This window comes from Rhineura floridana, chromosome 4, assembly GCF_030035675.1.
Source record: "Rhineura floridana isolate rRhiFlo1 chromosome 4, rRhiFlo1.hap2, whole genome shotgun sequence".
Taxonomy (NCBI): Eukaryota; Metazoa; Chordata; class Lepidosauria; order Squamata; family Rhineuridae; genus Rhineura; species Rhineura floridana.
This window is the reverse complement of record NC_084483.1, coordinates 196,982,258-197,005,443: the sequence shown is the minus strand read 5'-3', so window position 1 is coordinate 197,005,443 and position 23,186 is coordinate 196,982,258. Positions and strand designations below refer to the sequence as shown.

General features: G+C 44.6%; 1 protein-coding gene across 3 annotated transcripts in view; it reads left to right on the top strand.

Moving 5' to 3' along the window:
* Positions 1 to 5,649: 5,649 nt before the first annotated feature.
* EFEMP1 (EGF containing fibulin extracellular matrix protein 1) overlaps positions 5,650 to 23,186 on the top strand; it is a 113,694-nt gene continuing 96,157 nt past the window's right edge. The window contains exon 1 of one of the 3 annotated variants that reach the window (XM_061626476.1): positions 5,650 to 5,949. The gene's annotated coding sequence lies outside the window, so the exon portion shown is untranslated. The remainder of the gene's footprint in view (positions 5,950 to 23,186) is intronic. The other 2 variants (XM_061626478.1, XM_061626479.1) reach the window with 2 other exon arrangements.

Below are 23,186 nucleotides of genomic sequence, written 5' to 3'. Positions count from 1 at the left end.
TTGGAATTTTAAGGTTTTAATGTGAATTATATGTTTTATGTTGTGCGTCGCCCAGATTGCCAGATGGGCGACTAATAAATTTAATAAATAAATAAATGTTGCTTATTTATTTATTTAATTTGTATCCCGCCCTTCCTCCCAGCAGGAGCCCAGGGCGGCAAACAAAGCACTAAAACACTTTAAAACATCATAAAAATAGATCCTAAAACACATTAAAACAAAACACCATTAGAAACATTTAAAAAAAAAAACTTTAAAAAAGGGTTAAAAACATATTAAACAATTCTGACACAGATGCAGACTGGGATAGGTCTCAACTTAAAAGGCTTGTTGGAAGAGGAAAGTCTTCAAAAGGCACCAAAAAGATAGCAGAGATGGTGCCTGCCTAATATTCAAGGGGAGGGAATTCCACAAGGTAGGTGCCGCCACACTAAAGGTCTGTTTCCTGTATTGTGCAGAACGAACCTCCTCATAAGATGGTATCTAGAGCATCTGCCCTGAATGCAGAAGGTCCCAAGCTCAATTCCCAGCATCTCCAGGTAGGGCTGAGAGAGAACCTTGCCTGAAACTCTGGAGAGCCACTGCCAGTCAGTGAAGTCCACTGTTCTTCAACTTTGGATCCTCAGATGTTGTTGCACTACAACTCCCATCAACCACAGCCAGCTTAGCCAATGGCCGAGGATGATGGGAGCTGTAGTTCAACATCTGGGGACCCAAGGTTGAAGAACAGTGGTGTGGTCAATACTGAGCTCGATGGACCAGTTCGTCTGACTTGGTAAAAGGCAGGTGCCTATGTTCACGACTCTATAAGAACACAGTAAAACCAAACAAATGCAGCATCCGTCACAAAATCCCTAGTGCTGTAAACTTTCCGCTTGCTTCTCTCTTTTTATTTTTTTAAGCGCAAGTTTCTAGACCTTACGAGTGCAAAGATATGCTTGAAAATGCATGGTAGTGCATAGTTAAAACTTAGAGGCTGGGCCTGCATAAAAGTCACAGTTCTCAGGATAGGACTTCAGCACCATGTATAACTTGTTGATTAGGAAAACCACACTTATTTATTTATTTATTTATTTATTTATTTATTACACTTCTATCCTGCCTTTCCTCCAAGGAGCTCAAGGTGCCATACATGGTTCCCCATTTTATCCTCACAACAACCCTGTGAGGTAGGTCAAGCTGAAAGGCAGTGAGTGGCCCAAGGTTACCAAGTGAGCTTCATGGCTGCATGGGGGTTTGAAGGCTGGTCTCTCAGGTCCCAGTCTAACACTCTAACAGCTGCACCACACTGGCTCTGGCAAATACAGCACAATAAATTATGCAATCCAAAGAAACTGCAAATTTGCTTGATGATCACAGAAATAACATTTTGGTGGCACAGAATAGATGCACACAGTCCTGTATGTAGTTCTGACAACAGGCTGGTTGCCGGGCGTTATTTAGCATCAATATATTTTTCTCTGCACCCCTTTATGTATCACTCTTACACTGTTTACGGTGTGGGGCAGTGGAGGACTACTGGGGCCCTGCCACACCAACCTCATTCTGCCCTCGGCCAGCCCTCATTTGCCTACCTTTTTACTTAGTCCAGGGGGTAGAACTGGCTGTCCACTTCCTCCTCCTTAGTGTTGCCCTTGTATGACTCAGCAGGGAAGAGGGATCAATTAGTTGGCTCTATTTCTCATTGGCTTTGCCTTCTGCCCCACCAATCCCAATAGGCACCAGCCACCATTGGTTTGGGGACCTTGCAGGTTAATGGGCTATCCTGCCCCTTACTTTTAATTGCACTTTTGAATCTTTTAACTGCACCTTTCCTCTTCAGCTATGACCATATTACTCTGAAATCATTATACACTCACTGGATAACTATCCCTCATCCCCAGTGCCTGATATTTAGTTTTTAAAACTACATGACACACATAGTTAAATGCTGTGTACTAGAATACATTAGCATGCCATGAGAGAACACCTAGGGTACTGTTTTTTAAAAAAACAAAACTTTAAATTGTGTACTTCTGTGAATCCAAACAATCACTCTTAGAGGAGGCTGTGTGCTGATTCTCTGCATGATGCATTAATCTGACCTACTTCCAATCAGCCTTCACTTTCAGAGGGCAGTCATCATGCGATGCTTCTGACCTACGATTTGAAAACCAATGTCTCATCCACAAAAGTTACAAATGGTGCTTTTAATTGGACTGATTTATTTGCAAGCTTTATGGTTAGACAGAAGTCTTTTTTGGGTAGGAAACGACGTCTTCATAATTCTAAGTTTAGCTAGCCTGCCAACGCAGCTAGCTCAATGAGAGATGACAGCTGAATCCTTTTAAACACACATGTTGTGTGTTTCACACTGCTTTTGTATAAACCACCTTCTGAATGATTAATTTCACCATGGATATGAAAAATGACCCCTTTGTGATTGCACACAAGTTAGTTAACTCCCGTGCATTGCCTGAGTAATGCCCTTGTAGAGATCTGTGCATTAAATTCCTTCTCTGAAACATCAGCATTTCCTTTCAAATCATTAAGAGATGAAACTCTAGCTGGCAATGCTTTGAGCTAGGCTTTATATCCTCAGTCAATCTCAAATGTATGTGCTGCACTTCTGACATTTGCTCACAGGAGGTGGATTGATGGAGTGAGGCAGTTCTCCCCTCCTACCCCACCTTTACAGAGATGCCCTTTGAGCAGAGATGGATAAGTATGGACTTAGATAGCTGTGGCCCCATATTCTGAGAGGCTAGGAGACTCCCGCCAGAAGATCATTCACTGCTTCTAGGCCCTGCCAAACATTGCAGATAACAGATGCAGTCAGAGAAGCAGCAGTAGAAAGGCAAAAGATGAAAAGTTATCTACATGCACTAGTTCAGATAATTGGTCAGTTGCCTGCTTTGGATGGGGTCGTACTCCCTCTGAAAGAGCAGGTTCATAGTCTGGGGGTGCTCCTGGATCCATCTTTGTCACTAGGGGTCCAGGTGACCTCAATGGCTAGGAGTGCCTTTTATCAGCTTCAGCTGGTAAAACAGCTGCGGGCGTTTCTGGACCAGGAAAGCCTGACCACTGTTGTCCATGCACTGGTAACCTCCAGGCTGGATTACTGTAATGCACTCTATGTGGGGCTACCCTTGAGATTGGTCCAGAAGCTGCAGCTGGTGCAAAATGTGGCAGCAAGACTGCTCATTGGGGCAGGGTATCGCCAACATGTTACCCCGCTGCTGAAAGAATTGCACTGGCTGCCCATCTGCTACCAGGCCAAGTTCAAGGTTCTAGTTTTGGTGTATAAAGCCCTATACAAGAGGAAGGCCAAACAAGAGATGGATTGATTCCATAAAGGAAGCCACAGACCTGAACTTACAAGATCTGAACAGGGTGGTTCATGACAGATGCTGATTCATAGGGTCGCCATAAGTCATAGTCGACTTGAAGGCACATAACAACAACTAAGAAGATTGGTGACGTCCTCTTTTCTTCTCCTTGTAAAACACCTGGCATTTCAAATACAATTCTATGCCTGTCACATTTATTATGAAGGGCTGATCCACACGGCATTAACTTTGTACTAAAGACGCTGCTTTTACAATCGTAATAGATTTTCAAGGTCCACACTTCTTGCTCAATGGTAGCTTCCAATTGGCTGTTTTCCATTCACACAAGTAGGCATTCCTCTGGGAGGGCTTAGGGTCACTGTTTCTTTGTGGCCCCACCCTCTAATTTTACATGTTTACTCCTTCAGGTTTAAGGCTGAAGCTGGCAGATCACCTGGGTGTGCAATTGAGAAGAAGATATGAAATTGACTAGACCCATCTCCATTGTCCAAGCCTGAGTGAAAGGTGGAGAGGAGGAGTGAGTGAAAGGCAAAGTAGGCAGCTGCTACAGCAGCTTTTGTGGGCAGCAGAGAGAGGGAGCAGGCAATGGGGCATAAGAGAGCCCACCCACTAAAAAAAATCAAAGCAAAGCATCTACAAGGAGGAGTGCAGCGGAGTTGAGATGGTTTTCCCTTTCCTTTTTGCATTATCAGTGGATTGGGTTAATACAGATTTAAAGCGGAAAACTGAGTGATAGCTTCTGCTTGCCTAAAATGTCATGTGAACCATGTGAATTACAAGGGGACGCAAGTAGCACCAGACACATACTAAATTGCCATGTGGATGAGCCCGAAGACTTAACAAATGTACTAAGGGGTACAATCGAACTTATATTAACATATGAGGGGAGTTGGATGTGGGGGAGCTAGGGTTGCCAGGTTCAGGGCCTGATCCTGTATCTTTAGGAGAAGAGAAAGTCAGCCAAGTGCAGGTGTTCTTGCAACTCTGTAATGGGAAAAACCACAAGGTGGAATTCTCCCTTCCCCCTGCACAACTTTTAAAGATACAGAAGACCTCTTGGAGGCTGGGCCTGGCAACCAGGACGTCTTCTGTATCTTTAAAAGTTGTGGAGGGGGAAGGGAGAATTCCACCTTGTGGTTTTCCCTATCACAGGGTTGCAAGAACACCTGCACTTGGCTGACTTTCTCTTCTCCTAAAGATACAGGATCAGTCTCAGGCCCTGAACCTGGCAACCCTAGGGGCAGCCCCTCGCCCTAGCTCAGACAGCAGAGCCAGGACGCTGCCGGCTCAGCTGAGGGTCCAGTGAGGAAGCCCAACCTGGAGTAATGGGTACCAGTGGAAGGTGTTCCAGGGGCATTGTCAGAGAAGGGGCCAAGGGGGGGAATTAGACAATGTCCAGTTCCCGTTTGGCGGGCTCCTGCAGCTCCTAATCTAGCCAAAGTTACACCGAGAAAAAGGTTGGCCTATGAAAATAATTCTAATGGAAGTCAAAAGGGAGTGCTTACTTGCCAGTAGAAGTATTCATGAGAGCTGGCTTTTCCTTTTCCATTCATGCACACAACCAGTCCCGTAGCTCCAGAACAGCAAATGAACACTGCGGAGCTTCCAGCTGGCTCCGCCTCCTCCTCCTCTGGCTTCCCCTGAGTTGGATTGCTCTGCCAGGCATAAGGTTTAAAGCTTGTGCCATAGGGATGAGGGAGAAATTCAATTCAGTTCTCATTTAAAGCCAAATTTGGACTTTCTGAAACAATACGAGGCTCAAAACACAGCCATCCTCCGAGATTCTCACTTACCGGGATTTTGCAAAGCAGTTCTCTAAACAGTGTTTACAGAAATGCATATATTAGGGGAAAGTATGCATAAAAATGAATTATTGGTGAAAATAACATACAAAATGCACTGTATATGGAAGATTGCTTGCAAAAATGTGGGCATCAGTCATAATGGCATACAAAAATCTGCATTAAAATGCTGAAGAATTTTCATGAGGTTTTTTTTAAAAAAAAATAGAAATTACTGCAGAAATGTGGAGAACTGAATTTCAGACTGGAAAAAAGAGAAAAAGAGAGAACCAAAATTAACCAATATAACCTTCCATCCCTAAATGTATTAAGCCTTTAAGGTGCCACAAGACTCTTTGTTGCAACAGACTACAGGGCTACCCTTCTGGAACTTGCCCGGAAAGTGTATAATTTCCCTGCTTAGCGCCTAGCCCTTCCAAAGAAAACACACACACGCGCACAAAACAACACAACCTCAAAACGCCACCCCTAGATCATTTGCAGGGTATGACCTCTCCACCCTCTGCACATCAGGCTCTCCGTAGAAAGGGTTAAGTAAGCGGAAGATCGGTAGGGGGCGTTCAATGGATGCAAACGGTAGCAGGAACTTTTTAAAGTTTGTCAAGGATCGCTAAAGGGAGGGGGGGATATTGAGCGGAGCGAAGACGCGGGTTAACCTGCGGCTGGGAGGCAGCTTCCATCAGCTCTCTCGGCGCGCTCTCGGGCTCTCCCTGAAACGTTGGCGTCTTGCAGCCTGTGCCTCGCATCAGGAAGAGAGCCCTCTCCAAACACCCAGCTGCAGTCTTCAAGAGTGGCATCGCCTTCCCGCGACTGTGCAGGTAAGACGGATTCGGATTCGCGACTCAGCCCTTGGCAGGAGGAAGCGGCGGCGCGAGGCGATGCCGCGGGGCGCTTTGTGGATTCTTTGCAGATCCTCGCAAAAGAATGGGTTGGGGCGCCGCGCTTTGGGTGCAAATGAATCAATAAGGGGAGGGGGAGTATACCATGCTCTACAGTCGGTGCAGTTTGCAATTCTGCAACCGAGGCGTTGGGGACGCTTTCGTTCCTTGTCGCTCCATCTCAGAAGCAATTTTTGCAGGGAAAGTGTTTGAACTTCTTTGAGCGGCAGTGCCGGGTGCAATCGAGCGGTCGGAGTTGGCGAGCTGGATCTCTTCTACCTCATACTCAGGGTAGACCCGTTGGAAAATCAGTGAATTTGGTTAACTTACGTGCATTGTTTTCAGTGGGTCTACTCTGAGTCGTGGGATACTACACTCGGCAAGGACCATTTTCCGATCCTGAAGAAATAAAAACGAGAGAAGCAGCCGTGGGATCTATTTGAGAGAGAGAGAGCATTCATTTATTTATTAAAGTGATAGCCCGCCCTTCCTCCCAAATGAGCCCAGAGGGATAAGAGGAGATTATACATGTGAAAGATAATTGGGAAAAGAAGCAGTACAGACGCACACACGAGTTTACTTGTGTGTGTGTGTGTTACATATAATTTCTGTAGATTGGGGTGGTTTTCCACTGAGAATTGTTTTGGCATCTCAACTCCCGAGTCGCGTTGTGTGTGTACGATGAGAGGTTTACAGGCAGAGCGATCTACATAACTCTTTTGCTGCAGCCCTAAACACTCTCCCTGGGAATTAAATGCTGTGGAATTTAGCAGGACAGGACCTAGGGTAGGTAGCAGATCAGAATGGCAAGGGACAGGCAGGCATTGCTATACCAAAATATCCAAAAGAGAAAGGCAAACTGGGACTTGATTGGCTGGCGAGGTGGGGATCCTGGAATCAAGGGCACCCTTCTTAAAACAGGAGGGCTGTTTGGCAGTTCCAGGCAAGGTCTAATACATTACTTTCTGTGCCCATAGATTTCCTCCTAACAAAGTAGGTAAAGGGATAAATGGCTGTGTAGGGGGTAGGGGTGGGACGGGTGTGTGTGGGATTCACTTCTTATTTGAAGTTGAATCTTCTATCAGATTTGCACTTTGCAAAACAATATGAGAGCTAAAACACAGCCAGCCTTCAAAATCTGCAGTTTTCCAACCCAAAAAATGTTTTTTAAAAAGTATGTATAGCAGGAGAAGGTGTTCATAATATGATTAGGGAAAATAACATACAAAATGCATTATATTAGCAGAAATGGCTTGTAAAATATGTTAATCAAAACTGCAGATAAAAATGTGTTTATTAGGAGAAATTCACAATAAAATGCTGAAGAATAAAGGGCAAATTACTGCAGAAATATGGATAACTGAATTTAAAAGCCTGAGAGAAACTGAGAGGACTGAATTTGACAGATCCTTCCTTCCCTAGTAGGGTGGTGGGAGATTTATGCAGACACTTTACTTTGAGTCAGACCAATGGCCTGGCTAGACCAGTATTGTCTGTTCTGACAGGCAGCAGCTCCTCCAAGTCTCTAGGAGGGGCCTTTCACTGCCTTGGTGCCTCCTTTAAACTTCAGAGAGGGGTGTGGGTGCGTGGGTGCGTGGGTGCACCTGTGCAGATAGGTGGGGTGGAGGGTGTGTGTGAAAGAGAGTGGAGTGTGGATGATGTATGCATGGGGTGCATGCTTGTGTGTGTGTGAATGGAAGGACGGGGTGTAGAACAAAATGAATGGATGGTATATGAATGCGGCGCATGCTTAGATATGTGTGTGAATGGATGGGTGGGGGTTGAGAAAGAAAGAGTATGGGATGGCTCAAGCTAGCTTGCTTTTTGGCTCTGGCCCCACCCACTGCTTGCTTTGGGCCCACCCCTTGCAAGTGGCCCGCAACAGATTGCCCATGCGATGAATGCCGCCCTTGGGAGAGGGCAGCTCGCCAGCCCTGTTTTAAATAGAGATCCCAGCCAGGCAGAGAACTGGAACATAGGAAGCCACCTTACCTGGTCAGAGTATTTGTCCATACAGCCCAGTACTGTCTACTTTGACTGGCAGCAACCCTCCAGGGTCTGAGGGAGGAGTCTTTGCCTTCCAGCCGATCCTCTTAGCTAGATACCTCAAGGATTGAATTGTGGACATTCTACATGCAAAACATGTGCTCTGCCGCTGAGCTACGGTGACAGCTTCAGAATGCTGCTGGAGTCTTATGCTGCAGCCTTACCGAAGCTAAGCCACCCTGGGTCTGGCCAGTGCTGTAAGAAGGGGGGCTGCAAGAGAACCCCACACATGTCATCCTGTGTTCCATCACAGAAGAACGGCGGCATAGAAAAGTCACAATGTTTTTTTTAAAAAATTAAGAACTATTCTGCAGAGCAGTAACTGGAGGTCTCGGGGCACTTGATCATCCCTAGCTGTTCTCCCCCTTTCCCACACCACCAAGTTCCCAGGCAAATGGGAGGGCAGGCAATGGGGCTTTCTTGTATTGGGAGATTGGGAGGCTGGATTGGACCACCCAGCCTGCAGAAGGCATATCACACTGGAAGAACGTAAGAAGAGCCCTGCTGGATCAGGCCAGTGGCCCGTCTGGTTCAGCATCCTGTTTTCACCGTGGTCCACCGGATGCCAGTGGGGCAAGCAGGACCTCAGCACAGCAGGACTCCCCCCTCCTGTTTTCCCAGCAACTGGTGTTCAGAAGCCTACTATATTTGTCTAAAATGTAAATGTACTGCCTTCAAGTTGATTCTGACTTATGGCGACCCTATGAATAGGGTTTTCATGAGGCTGAGAGGCAGTGACTGGCCCAAGGTCACCTAGTGTGCTTCATGGCTGTGTGGGGATTCAAACCCTGGTCTCCCAGGTCACAGTCCAGCACCTTAACTACTACACCACACTGGCTCTCCTCTGTATTTCTTTACCCCTCTTTTAAAGGCATCCAGTTGGTGTCCATCACTGCCTCCTGTGGGAACGAATTCCATGGTTTGACTATGCGCTGCGTGAAGGACTTTCTTTTGTCTGTCCTGTGAAGGGACAGCAACCCCGCAGGGAGCGCTCTCCCACGCCCAAACTCAGCGATAAGCAGGGTCGTTCCCCATCCCACATTGGCTGATGTGAAGAGAACGGGATCTGAAGAAGCGCTGTATGGAGCAGTCTCTCCCCTCTCTTTCCCCCAAAGGAGCCTCAAACAGCGCTGCAAAACAAGCACCTGTTTCTTCATCGCTGTGTGACAGAACAGTCCCTACCAGAGCCGATCGGGTCTGCTTGGTTTGGGAAGCCCACCCCATGCTGATCCTTTTTGGAGGTTGAAGGGCATAATAGTGACATCATGCGACTGACAGATGTATTGTCCCATCCACCTGTCAAGGTTGGCCCACAGGATAGAACCTGGCCAGATAAAGATCTAGCCCCCAGAGCCAAAGAGGTTCCCCACACCTGCTCTAAATTAAAAAGGCCCAAATGCTGCAACCTTTCCTTGTAAGAGTAGTACAGCTTAATGATAAGAGCACATACTTTGTAGGCAACGGTCCCCAGTTCTATCCCATGGCATCTCTTAAACAGAAAAGTATCTCAGCTGTTAGGAAAGACTCCTGCTAGGGACACTGGAAACCTGCTGTGGTTGGTCAGAGTGGCCTGTGCTGAGCTAGATGGGCCAGTACTCAGGCAAGTTCATGTTATGGCATATAACAAGTATATGACAGCGTCCTGTGTCCTGGTTGCTGCATCTGGAATGTGGAATCCATGGCCCTCCGGGTGTTGTTGGACTACAACTCTGATCATCCCTGACCACTGGCCGTGCTGCCTAGGGCTGATGGGATTTGGAGTCCAGCTCTGCATCGATCCAAGTTGGGCCAACGAAACTGATGCCACTTTGCCTAACTTTGGGACTAACTTGATATTCAACCTCAACATAGGGCTTGAAGCACCTGCCTTATGGTGCATCCTGAATTTATACCATCGTAAACCTGCATGAAGTTCACAGATCTTGCTTGATTCTACTTTGCATCCAGGTCCTGCATTGACCTTGTAATTAGTCACTTGCCAGTTCACCTGTGGCGAGTGAGAATTTTCTCCAGGTGACCAAACAGGAAAGTGTCTGTAAATTGGATTAGGCTGCTGCCAGGCCACAAATGTCTTACAAAGTACTTAGGTGTTTTGGTACAATCAAGCAGTATATACATTGTATTAAACAAATAATCTCTCTCTCTCTCTCTCTCTCTCTCTCTCTCTCTCTCTCTCTCTCTCTCTCTCTCTCTCTCTCTCTCTCTCTCTCTCGGTGGGTGGGTGGGTGGGTGGGTGGGTGGGTGGGTGGAGAGAGTGAGTGCAAATGGGCTAATAAAACATTTGAAACTTTGGTGGATTTATTTGAAGGCTGTCTTGGGATGGCCCATCTAGCTTAGTATTGTCAATACTGACTAGCAGCAGCTCTGCAGGATTTCAAACAAGGACTCTCTCCCAGCCCTACCTGGAAATGATGGGAGTTGAACCTGGGACCTTCTGCATGCAAAGCAGATGCTCTACCGCTGAGCTATGGCTGTTCCCCAAGAAAGGAAACCAGACAATATAAAAGGCCTGTTTGGTCATTGGCACCTGTGTGTATGGTACATGTGAAGGGGTTCCCTAGCCCAGATCCCTAGACAGTAACCTAAACTCTAGCTATTTGGGGTCTGCATCCCCATGGAGGGAAAATTATGCATGTACATTCATATGCAGGTGAGCCCTCTTCAGATTGACACAGATTATGTCTTGCCCAGAAGATGTGGTCAGCCCAAAATCTGGGGCTCGCTAGTCACATGGTAGAGAACTTTCTCCTGTGTTCAGTACCCAGAGGTACTGAATGACTGAGCAGGGCTAAAATACTTGTTGAGGCTAGGCTGCCTTATGGAGGGTTCAGGCCAGGTGTGGGGAATCATTGGTCCTCCAGATGTTGTTGAACTACAACTCCCATCAACCCCAGCAAGCATGGCCAATGGCTAGGGATGATAGTAGTTGTAGTTCAGCAGCATCTGGAGGCCCAAAAGTTCCCCACACTTGGTTTATGCTAACAAATAACAAAACTCTGATGTTGCTTCAGCAACAGATAAACTTAGACTGAGTGCCAATGCCATACATGAGCAGCAGCTGTGTCCCATTTGCCAGCTGTGCCGTCACTGAAAGGTGCCTCTTCAGTTAAAGTGGTCAGTTAACTCTGGCAGCCTTTTACTCCTCCAACAGAGTGGAGGAATCTTTGGTTCCACTGCAGGATCTTCAGCGGCGTCAGCAGATGGCCGTGTCACATCCTCGGACCAAAGGGGCACTGGCACCATAGGCTTGTCTTGTGGAAGTATTTCAGGGGATTGTCCTGCATGAAATTCCCCTTCTGATTCAGAGTACTCAAAATCATCCCCGGAAGAAGGGGACTGTATGATTTGGCCTTTGGTATGTTGTATGTGGCAGGTCATTTTGTGGACTACCCTAATTCCCTAAATTTATTATTATGCTTTTCCACTCACACATACACACATGTGCACGCACACACACAGAGAGAGACTGCATACACACCATAGATTTGAAGCACATGGCTTCCCCCAAAGAATCCTGGGAGCTGTAGTTTACCTCTCACAGAGCTACAATTCCCAGCACCCTTAACAAACCCCAGAACTCTCTGGGGAAAGTCATGTGCTTTAATGCTTTGAATGTATGGTGTGTATACAGCCACCCATAGCTGGGCCCACAAATTGTGGCTCTTGTAAGAGAGGCAAAATATGTGGTTGCCATGACCTTCTCCTAACTTGGGAGGGCCAGGGTGTTGTCTCTGATGTGGCAAGCTTTGAAGGCAAAGAGCATCTCCGAAGCACAAGATAAGCCAGGCACAATCCCTTCCTCTCTCACCCTACCTCCAGACCTAGGAGGAAGGGGGAGTCCCTCATCACACTCATCTGAGGAAGAGGCACAAATACCACAGTGAGGAAACTTGTGAACTCTTGCCGATGTGTGACTGGGGCTGAAGAGAGAACCATGGTTTGCTTAAGGGATTGACCCCTACTGGAGGCACCATAGCTCAGCGGTAGAGCACATGCCTTGCATGTGGATCATGCCAGGTTCAAACCCAGCATCTCCGGTGTAAAAAATCTCAAGGAACAGGTGATGAGAAAAAACTTCTCTCTGAGACTGTGGAGAGCTGCTGCCCATGAGAGTAAACCAGAGTTGGGGAAGGCCTGGAGGACAGAGTGTGAAAACGTGGGTAGAAACTAGCCTACCGTACAAAGGTAAAATTTACGTTTGTTGCCTCACCTGCTTTGGCCTCTGGCCCTGTCCACCCCTGGGATGTGGCCCTCAAAAGGTGGCCCAGAACGGAATGCTTCCTACAGGCTGTAAATGTTTCCCTATCCCTGGAGTAGACTGCACTGTGCTAGAAAAACAAATAGTCTGACGTGGTATAGAGCAGCTTCCTAGGTCATCTACTGATTTCATGGCTGTGGTGAGATTTGAACTGAAGACCTCTTGGCTCACAGGTCTCTCTTCTCCGCTACACCATACCAGTATTTCACATCTGAGTACAGAACTCCTTCTTATGCTTCACATGTGCATCGCGTTCATCATTTAGCGCTTGCAGCACCAAGCAGGCACATTGCCATATGCGAAAGGGGCATTGTCATTCCAAGGTTTTGTGTCAAATCTCTCAACATCGCAGGCTCAGTACTTTTCAAATGCAATGCAAAGCACACAGTTAGCTACAGCTAAGAAGGCAAGAAGGACATGACTGTGTGAATGACCATGTTCAACAGTCACAACTAAAGCAAGTCATAAGGTCCAGCTCAATGCAGAATTAATTTTTGGTATGACGGTGCATGTAATTATTTTGATAAGGACAGATACCTTAGCGTGTTTTTTTGAGGAAGCTGGAGAGTTAAAGTGATGTCCAGATTTTGTGGTGGGGGCTGGGTGTCTTGTGTTCCCCATTACAGCCCTTTCACACATTACTCAGAGGCTGACCTGGGTTTTGCCACCCAGTGTGTACTCAACATATCTTCAGAGTCAAGCCCAGTGTTAGCATGTGGCATCCTTAATTGGCTGCTTAGATTGCAAAGCTTTTCTGTTATGTGCGCGGTATTTGTTATGTGATTTTAGTATATTGTACTCTATATTCATGCTGTTCACCGCCCAGACAGCCGTAGGCTGTGGGCGGTATAGAAATTGAATAAAATAATAAATAATAATTGACAGGGCCTTCATTTTAAAAAGCAGCTGGGACCCACCATGTTAATTTCCCACAATGTCCCATAGAGATGCTACATCAAGAGCATTATGGGAAATTTAAATGGTGGTTATCATCTGCCCAGCACTGATTCAGAGCACATAGGAGGGGCCCAAAAAGGAGGCAGTTTGCCAAAAGCCCCCCCCCAAAAAAAACCTGGAGCCCACCTTGTTTAAAAGTATAAAACTGAAAATGTAATATTTGGGCCATAATCAGGGTCTGTCCTTGTCCTAGCAGGTAGCTGCATAGCAAAATGCCAGCTCTGCCCTCAGCCTCTTCCTTGCTATGATTGGACAGCTCCTGACATTCCTTTTCTGATGGGAAAATCCTATGTGGTCTCTTGAGGGCCATTTAGAGAAGATTATAGGGTGGTTTCCTGCACTTCCTATATATTGCATCTGAGGTTGGCAACTCCAGGCAAAGAATGCAAGAGGCATTGCTGTCTCACCTCCTCCCTTAGTTCCCACCTCCATTGGGCATGGCTGTAAACCTTGGACCCACATGTTGTTGGAGTGGGAGAGTTTGGCTTCAGGAAGCAAAGGGGTAGGGTTGCAGCTGTTTTCCCCCCATGCAGCTCCCTCTCCCTCACTAAGTCAATAACAGTGACATATAGGAACATAGGAAACTGCCTTGTACTGAGTCAGGCCATTGGTCCGTCAAGTTCAATATTGTCTACACTGACTGGCAGCAGCTGTCCAGGGTTTCAGGCAGGAGTTTCTCCCAGCTGTGCCGGGGATTGAATTTGGGACCTTCTGCACGCAAGGTGCCTTCTCAGAAAGACGCCCGGAAGGTGACTACAAGAAAGAGGGCCTTCTCGGTAGCGGCCCCCGAACTATGGAACACCCTTCCTGACGAGGTTCGCCTGGCGCCTACTTTACTATCTTTTCGGCGCCAGGTGAAAACCTTCCTCTTTGCCCAGGCATTTTAATATTTTTTTTTAAAATTTTTTAGTATTTTAGTATTTGTATTTAATGTTTGTAAAGATAGTTATATGTTTCATCTTTTTTCTCTAATTACTTTTGATTGTATTTAATATGGGTTTATTAAGTTAATCTTACTTTTGTTGTATGTTTTAACTCTTGAATTGATGATCAGGTGGTTTTAAATTGAATGTAAATATATTTTTATCTGATGTACACCGCCCAGAGAGCCTTGCTACGGGCGGTATAAAAATTGAATTAAATAAATAAAAAATAAATAAGGCAGATGCTCTACAACTGAGATAACAGCCCCTCAGTCATTATCACTCTACCCCGTCGGTTTTAGTTCCCTCGGTTTCTCATTTTTATATTCTTAAATTCAGGGCTTGTCCAAACGACCGTATAATGTGCAATATGATCGCTTTGTGTATTGATTAATTTTCCGTGGTCCATACAACATTGGCCGTTTTTGCAGATTTTCCCACGATTAAATCCGCATTTGCAGTACTGTGAAAAATGTGATATGCTTTCCTAAATCGGGAAGCATTTGCTTTACCTTTACGGCTCTCGGATGCAGTCCTGCGGACTTTACAGCTGTAGGCGTTCCAGGGGCGGTCCTTGGGTGTTTCCCCATATCACTTCCCTCATTCCCAGCCAATCACATATTTCAACTTTTGCACATGTGCGCGAATGGGAAAACTGAATGGCAATTCTTAACCAATCAGAGCAATGGGGTGGTGTTAGGGGGCTCTGCAACTTCTACTGCGCAGATGCAAAAATGTGCATTTGCGCAGAAGCAGCTATAGCCGTTTAGTTTTACGCAGCCACTTTCTAGGCAGGGGAGGAAGAACACATCTACCAGGAAAGGCTGTCCCACCCGTGGTGACAGGGGCAGCTGAGAGGAGTAAACAGAAAGGAAAGGAGGGAGAGGGAGAGTCGGACAATCAAGGCTTGTGGTCTCCCTTCTCACCCATCAACGGAAAGCAATGGAGAAGGGGCTTTTGGGGGGGGGGTTCCGAGAGATAGAGCAAAAGGCACCCCAAAGAGCTACCCCTCTTGGGATTCTTCTAGCTCCGCCTTCAAGGGCAGCTCCTTTGCCAATTGTTGCATTGAGTGAGAGGCTGGAGAAGTGCTTGGCGCCCTGTTGACAAACTGGACTTTTCCTGCTAGAGCATCTCGGGTGCCCACAACCATCGAGACTGGTGGTCTACCTTCCTAGACATGACACGTCGTTACTTGCAGTTCTGGAGAAATAAGTGGAATCGCCAGCTGTGTGTATATCGAGAAAGTTTAATATGCATAAAGGCAAAGACACATACATTTGGTTTAGCAAAATATCACAAATACAAGCAAACACCAATACAGGAATTATTGTCATTGTCTGTGAACTCCATTAGAGCCACTTACAACCAGTCTGCAGCAACTGCTAAACCAACAGCAAATTCAAATTTTCGCACTCTTACGTCCAAGTGCCTGTGCGTTATTGTGCTTGGGTGCAAGGGGGGGAGGAGCATACATCATATTTTATGGACCAATTGTCTGATAGGGGGTGGAATGACAGGCGGAGCTGGGGAAAACCAAAAAGAATGTACGGGTCTTCCCTGTGTGTGCGGGCACGAAAAGTGCATATTTTTTAGAATGAAAAGAGTGAATAGCCAAAGTGGAGACTCTCCGATGACAAAGTGAATATGGAAAAAGTGGATTATCTGGGTCAGTTTGGACGAGCCCTCAGTTCTCCCACATTTTGCAGCGGATTATTTCTTTTAAAACCATATAAAATTCTTCAGCATTTTAGTGCACATTTCTGCTAATAAACACATTTTTACATGTGGCGTTACTAATGTACACATTTTTGCAAGCAATTTTCCATAATCGAATTGATTTTTGTGTGTTATTTTCACTAATATGTTTATTTTTATGCATGCTATCCCCTAATTATGTATTTTTGTAAACATTGTTTGGTTGGAGAACTGCATCACAAAATTTGGAAAAGTGCAAATTTCAAAGGATAGCTGGGTGTTTGTTTCACATATTGTTTTGGAAAGTGCAAATTTGATAGATTCAGCTTTAAATGTGAATAGGATCAAATCCCCCCCATCCCTATTGAAGAGATTGGCTAGTGCCTGCACAGCAGTGTGGGGGTGCCTGGGAGCTCCCTCTCACAATCTGCGGCAGGGTCGGGAGCCGACACTGCCGTGGATCATGGAAGGGAGCGCTACCTACCCACCCTAAGGAGAGGCCCTTCAGGGGGCCCTTGGGACCCAGGGGCCCTTGGCCAAGGCCCAACCTGGCCGCCCTCTGGCCCCAGCCCTGATAAGGTAGCTGTTCCTATGTCTACAAATACCATGTGAGGAAGCAGCAGCATGTTGTGAATTTCCTCACCCCTCCCCTGCCGGCACTCAAAACTGACATAGAATAACAGCAGAACCCCTTCCATCCTACCGTACATTTTTGTAGGCCAGTCAACATTTATTAACCGCCTAACTCCAGTGATCCCTTCCCCCCCTCCTCTCTCAGCCTCTGCAGCAAGGCGGACTCATAGTTCTGCCTTGCAGCAGACCGGGGAAAGGAGGGGGCAGAAGGGGCAGCTACAGTAATGGCTTGGAAGGAGCAGCGGTGAAGTGTCCCTCCTTCTATTGGCAAACTCAGCTGCTGAGTGCCAACAATATTGTAGCCAAACTAGGGCCACTGAGTAACAAAAGGAGAATATCAGCATGCTTAGAGGATCCCCAAGATTTGCAGAAGTAGGAAAAAAATAAGGGGGTGAAAAACCCAACCCAAAACAGCCCAGTGAGGACTGAGCATGCTCACTGGCCACAGACTGTAGAGTGTCTGTGTGGGGTGGGAACTGGAGAACTCTGTGGGAGAGAGAGAGATAACTGGAACATCCTGGAAAAGGACATCTGTGGCTGGCTAGAACCCTGATCAGTAGCACTCCACGCTGCATTATTTTGTTGCAGGTCCCAGTTACATAAATACGTATTACGTAGGAATATGTTTAGATTCCATGCTAAAACCTGGCAAATCCTATTTAAAATGTCACAATCTTCCACCCATTTGTGATGGTGAGTTTCTTTTCGGAAATTGTGATTCTCCCCATGTTTCTCTGTAGCCTTGCATACGGCTGATATTTTAAGGCTTTGCAGGTAACTTTTTTGATCGCTTTTGAGTAGGGCTGTGGCCAGCAATCTTTTTTTTATTAAATAAGGGCCATTATTGCAAATTGAGCTGAATTCAGCTCCTGCAAAAGCCACAATAAATGCAGGCAAAGGGCTCTTTAACTCTTTCCTTCCCAGTGCAAGCAACAATAAGTACAGTTCTCCACTTATTACACATCTCAGCCACTTTAGCTTCCTTTGCCTTGACTTCCATATGGGAGTCGGCAGGTGAGATACATAGTTTTGCCGAGGCCTTTGCTGCTGTTCACAAAGAGGCCTTTGGCTGTAGCTCAACAGACATGGGAGAAAATTGCCAAGGTACACAATGGAGAGGGGAGGGGACAAATAAGAAGCTGTTCAGGAGGTAAATCCTTGGGGTCTGGAATGAGCCCCTCCACCCACCCACCCCCACCTGTCAGTGGCCTGTCGCTGTAGCAGGACCAAGATATCTCTATATAGCAAAAACTTATTATTTGAGTCTTTTGGAGTCAGCCTCTGCTTGGTTGACCAAAGATTTAAAGATGGAAAAGAAGCTAGAGGGTGGATCCTCTCCCCCACCCCTCTTTAAACACATCTTTCTCATTTAAAAAGCCTTTGCTTTCTTTCCAATTCCTATGTTGCATTTGATGGCTTGGTACAGAGATCTGATGATGAGATCGTTTTTTTTATCCAGTTCCATAGCAATTCAGAGGTTCAAGACTTAATTCCAGATGGAGCCTTTGAGCGGGGGGGGGATTCTCCCAAAGTCTTGTTTACATGTGCTTCTTGAAATCTCCCTCATTCCCCTCCCTCCCCCCTGCTCCTTATCTCTAGAGAGGAAAGCACTTTGGTGGCACTCATAAGGGGTCTTTCCTCAAGGTTTCTTGCGCATTGAAAGAGCACCAGTCAATGTCTTCTGCTGGCACATGGGCGAGCAATTCAATTCAGTTCACATTTCAAGCTGAATCTATCAAATTCGCACTTTCCAAAACAATATGAGAACCGAAACACAGCCTTCCTTCGAAATTCGCACTTAATGCAATCTTCAATGCAGTTCGCCAACCAATGTTTACAAGAAAGCATATCATAGGGGGGAAAGTGTGCACAGAAATGAATATATGATTGAAAATAACATGAAGAAGGAATTAATATGACAATAGATTGCTTGCAAAAATGTGTACATTGGTCAAAACTGCCTGCAAAAATGGGTTTATGAGAAGAAATTCGTACTAAAATGCTGAGCATTTTCATGTAGATTTTTTTTTAAAAAAATGTAAATTGCTGCAGAAATGTGGACAACTGAATATAAGGTTGAGAAAATGAGAGAAGTGTAATTTATAGTGAAATTTCCATCCCTAGCTGGCACTTCTGTGAAGGGGCTATGTGTGCATATCAACACCTGTGCTGCTCAGTGCAAAAGTTGGGGGTTCCTTGGCCAATTGGGATTTCCCCCCACTTTGCATTGAGGGGATCTGTATGCTCGCAACACCCTTCACCCTTTCACATGGCTACCAGATGCATTCTGGTTGCAGGTGTGGCAGATGCATGCATCGGTGGTGGTGGTGGGCAGGGTTGTACCTCCCTTTACTTAGAAAGCTAAGGATTAGTTTGTGGATGTGTTTTATTGTTTGATACCAGTTGGATTTATTTATTTTTTTAGCTTTGCAAGCTGCTCTGAGAGCTTTGGCAGAAGAGTGGGTGATAAATAAGTCATACATATATAGATACCCTTAGAAGATAGGTCTACCTGCACCTTAAATGTCAGGGAGGAAAGTTTGAGCCCAGCAATGGAAAACCTGTAGACCTCCAGATGTTGTTGGACTCCATCAGCCCTAAAACAGCATGGTCACTGGTCAGGGATGATGGGAGTTGCGGTCCAACAATATCTAGTGAGCTATGTGATCCTCAGTTCTACTTTACCCTTCCTCCAGCAGGCGGCCAGGTCAGGCATGGGCCTGAGGGCCACTGTGGCTCAGAGGGGCCCCTGTAGTTCAGAAGGGCCCCTCCTAAATGTGTAAGATGGAGGTGGGAGAGAGGAGCTTCCACCCCACAATCACCCTCCCTGGCAACACCCTCCTTGCAGCCTACATGGGCTTAAATAGTCCCGGCCACCCCACATCATATGTTGGTGCTCACACCTGACATCACCCACGATAGCAGGGGTTGACCCCCACCCCCAATTTTGCATGCACGCAGCATGCTGACATGGCAACATGGGAGGTGGATTTATTTAAGTTTAAAGCTGCATTTGACCTTATCCCCAGAGATAAATTGTGGGCAAAATTAGAATCTGCAAATATTGACAGGAGATTGTTACTACTCATACGCAGACTTTACTCAAATACCTGCGTCTGTATTAGATACAATGAAGCTGGCAATTTAACGGGGCGTATTCCAACGATAAATGGAGTAAAACAAGGCTGTATATTAGCTCCAACGTTATTCAATTTTTATGTGAATTCTTTAATCAAAAGCCTTGCAAAAACTCCTTCTCACCATCCTACGATTTCAAATAGGCCAATTTCAACATTGCTATATGCTGATAACACAGTGTTGGTCTCTCTTTCCTCTGTCGGTCTTCGGCGTCTTCTTTCAGCTCTTACCACTCATTGTAAAAATGAGTCACTGGTAATTATGAAAAGACCAAGGTGATGGTATCTACTAAGAAACACATAAAACACCGATGGAGTTTGGAGGGTAATATTATAGATCAAGTGACTACCTATAAATATCTTGGTATAGTGTATCACTCTTCGGGCAACTGGCAACCCCAGGTGAAATGTACACGGATAAATGCCCAAAGAAGTGTAAATGCCCTTCTCTCTCTTTATTACACCAAGGGAGGCCAACATATCCCATCAGTTTTAAAAGTATTTACATCTAAAATTGTTTCACAACTATTGTATGGTACTCAGGCAAGTACATATACTAACTTCTCCTTACTAGAATCTATACAGACTAAATTTCTTAGGTCCGTTTTGGGAGTCCCTTCCTGTGTTCCAAACAACATTTTACGTTTGGAAATTGGACTCCCAACACTAGAGGCACGTATCTGGATCCTTAAATTAAAATTTTGGCTAAAATTAGTGTTCCTTCCAGTAGGACTGGCTCCTTTAGTACTCACTGACTCCTTCCAGTCGGCTTGGAGAAATTCTTTAGTGCTAAAACTTACATCTCTAGGCCTATCCTTGCCATTGCTCCTGTCTATGGGTTTCCAACAAGCAAACCTATCAATTACTCAAAGAATTTTGGATATGGAAATACAAAAACAACATACCCTTAAGTATGTAAATATAAATGGGGAACCACATAGTTCTCCCTATCTGATTGTGAACCATTTGAAGATTCTGGACAATTATAGAATAAGAAAAGCTTTTACTAAGGCCAAATACAACGTTTTACCTTCTGCCATATTAATTGGCAGATACCAGAAAACTCCATTGTTAGAACGAGTCTGCCCGTGTGGCAGTGGCTCTTTAGAAAACATCGACCATGTTCTTTTAGATTGTGAGTTTTATAATGAGTTAAGACAGCGTTTTATCACCCCCCTTCTTCAACAATTCCCTGGCCGAGACCCGGTACTATGTACAAAATATCTTTTAGCAGATGTGGATTCCTCTGTTACATTTCCAGTTGCAAGGTTTAGCGCTGCAGCTATAAAACAACGCACATTAGCGGTCTCATATGGTTTCTTATAATTACATGATTTGATAGTTTTAAAATATTTTAAAGTTGAACAAAATCGGACTTCCGGGAAGGGTGACTTAGCCTGTGCCTGCTTTTGAGACGGGCTCCTGCCTCAAAAGAAGCTTATTCAGATATATCAGTCAGTTTTTTCTTTTTTTTTTGACTGATTAAACTTCTCCCGGGTAGGGAGAAACGAAGAGATTAACCTCAAAGCCTATTTTTGTTGGGACGACCAGATCTCATTAATTTATGGGACGAGGTCCAGCCGACGAAGGTGGGACGGATTTTCAACAGCAAGCTCTATCTGTTAAAGCGAACGTTCATCTTATCTTCTAAGAGAGAACGCACTAACAGGCAAGCACCCTTCTTTCTATATTTTTCTTTTACTTGACTTAAATTGTTGCTGTTTAAAAGAGATTTGCCAGATTGATCAGTTTTTGACATCTCACTGGGGAGCCATAACTTCTCTCTGCTACGCACTAATTAATAGCTTATCTCTGTTTTTGTTGCAAAAAGCTGTCCTGGATTTGCATTCTAAAGATATACACAGAAGAGGGATTTCTATTCCAGATTTTTATTTTGAAAAATATTATACGGTTTTGAGACTACTCTCTTTTTGGTCTATTTTATTTTGACGAATCTGTTTCTTGACGATTGCCATTAATTGTTTCGATCCTGGGAACTGCATTTTGTTTACTTAACTATTGGAGAGATAAGGCTGTCTGCTCTGTTTATACTGTGATGTCACCAAGTTTGGAGAATTAACCCAATTGTTGCTGAAATAAGAAGTGGTTTTCCTATATTTTTCTTTTAAAATGGCAATTAAGAAAGTGGCTGAAAATCTGGAAATAACTATGTTTCAGAAAATAATGGATGAGATTGAGATAATGAAAATTGAATTGAGTAAAATGAAGCAGGAGATTAAAGATATAAGGGTCCCTGTGAGAGAGGTGACCCTGGAAGGGGTCCCTGTGAGAGAGGAGACCCCGGAGATTGGAACAGGGGTCCCTGTGAGAGAGGAGACCCTGGAGACTGGAATAGGGGTCCCTGTGAGAGAGGAGATCCCGGAGATTGGAACCAACGTGGAACAGGAACAAGATTTGGAGTCTATGGACTTTAGAAATAAAATCTATTGTTTGGAACTCAATGTTATCTCTGAAGAAATGAATGAAGATTCTAGAGATAAAGTTATCAATGGCATGGATAATCTTCTGGACTGGAATGATGTGATGGAGCCCAATATAGAGAAAATCTATGGAATTAACTGCAGCCATGTGACAATGGAAAAACTTTTAAGAGATGACCCAGTGTATTTTGAAAAAAAGAACAGAGATATGATTTTACAGCAGTATTTCAGCAACCTATTCAGAATGGATGGCAAGAAAATATTTGGGATAGAGGTAATTCCCATCAGACTCTTACTATATGACTATGGCTTTGACAGCAAGATTATTATGGAATACTGATAATGGAAGATTGGATATTGAAATTACTGGACTTAACAAGACTACTGAAGATGGAAGATGGAAAATGGAACTAATAGAGATAATAGAACAATGGCTACTGAAATTATTGAACCTAACAGATTCTGATGTGATGGATTAATTGAAATGTTTATTTTGACTATGGTTATGACAATAAGATTATCATAATTAGTAATGAGATGGATTAATCGATATGCTTATCTGGAAAAAAAAATTGATAGATATATTTCTTAAAGAATTGAAACCTCTCTTTGACTTTTTGTGGAAAGAATAAAGTAATGTTTATGAGATTTGATGATTAAGTAAGATAACTACTGGAGGAAAGTGATTTTATAATATGACTTAAGAGACAGGATTGTTATATATTATAGACTTATAACTGATTTGATCTTTGACAAATGGGAAGTCAATATTTTACTTTTTATTTTTTATTTTTGTTTTTTTTTTTCTTTTTTTCTTTTTGTTTAACTATTTTTGATTTTGTTTTTTGTCTTTGAATGTTTTATGATTTTGTCTTGTATGTTTTATGAAAATCTGAATAAAAATTATTGAAAAAAAAAAAAAAAAGTTGAACAAAATCTATGTTCATTTTAACCAATTGTATGATTATGTATCATTGGATATTGTGTATTGCTGGTCTTTGACCGTATTAATAAATTTGATTTGATTTGATTTATTTAAGGCCTATTTAAGCCTGCACTGGCTGCATGAGTGGAGGGTGTTGGGGAG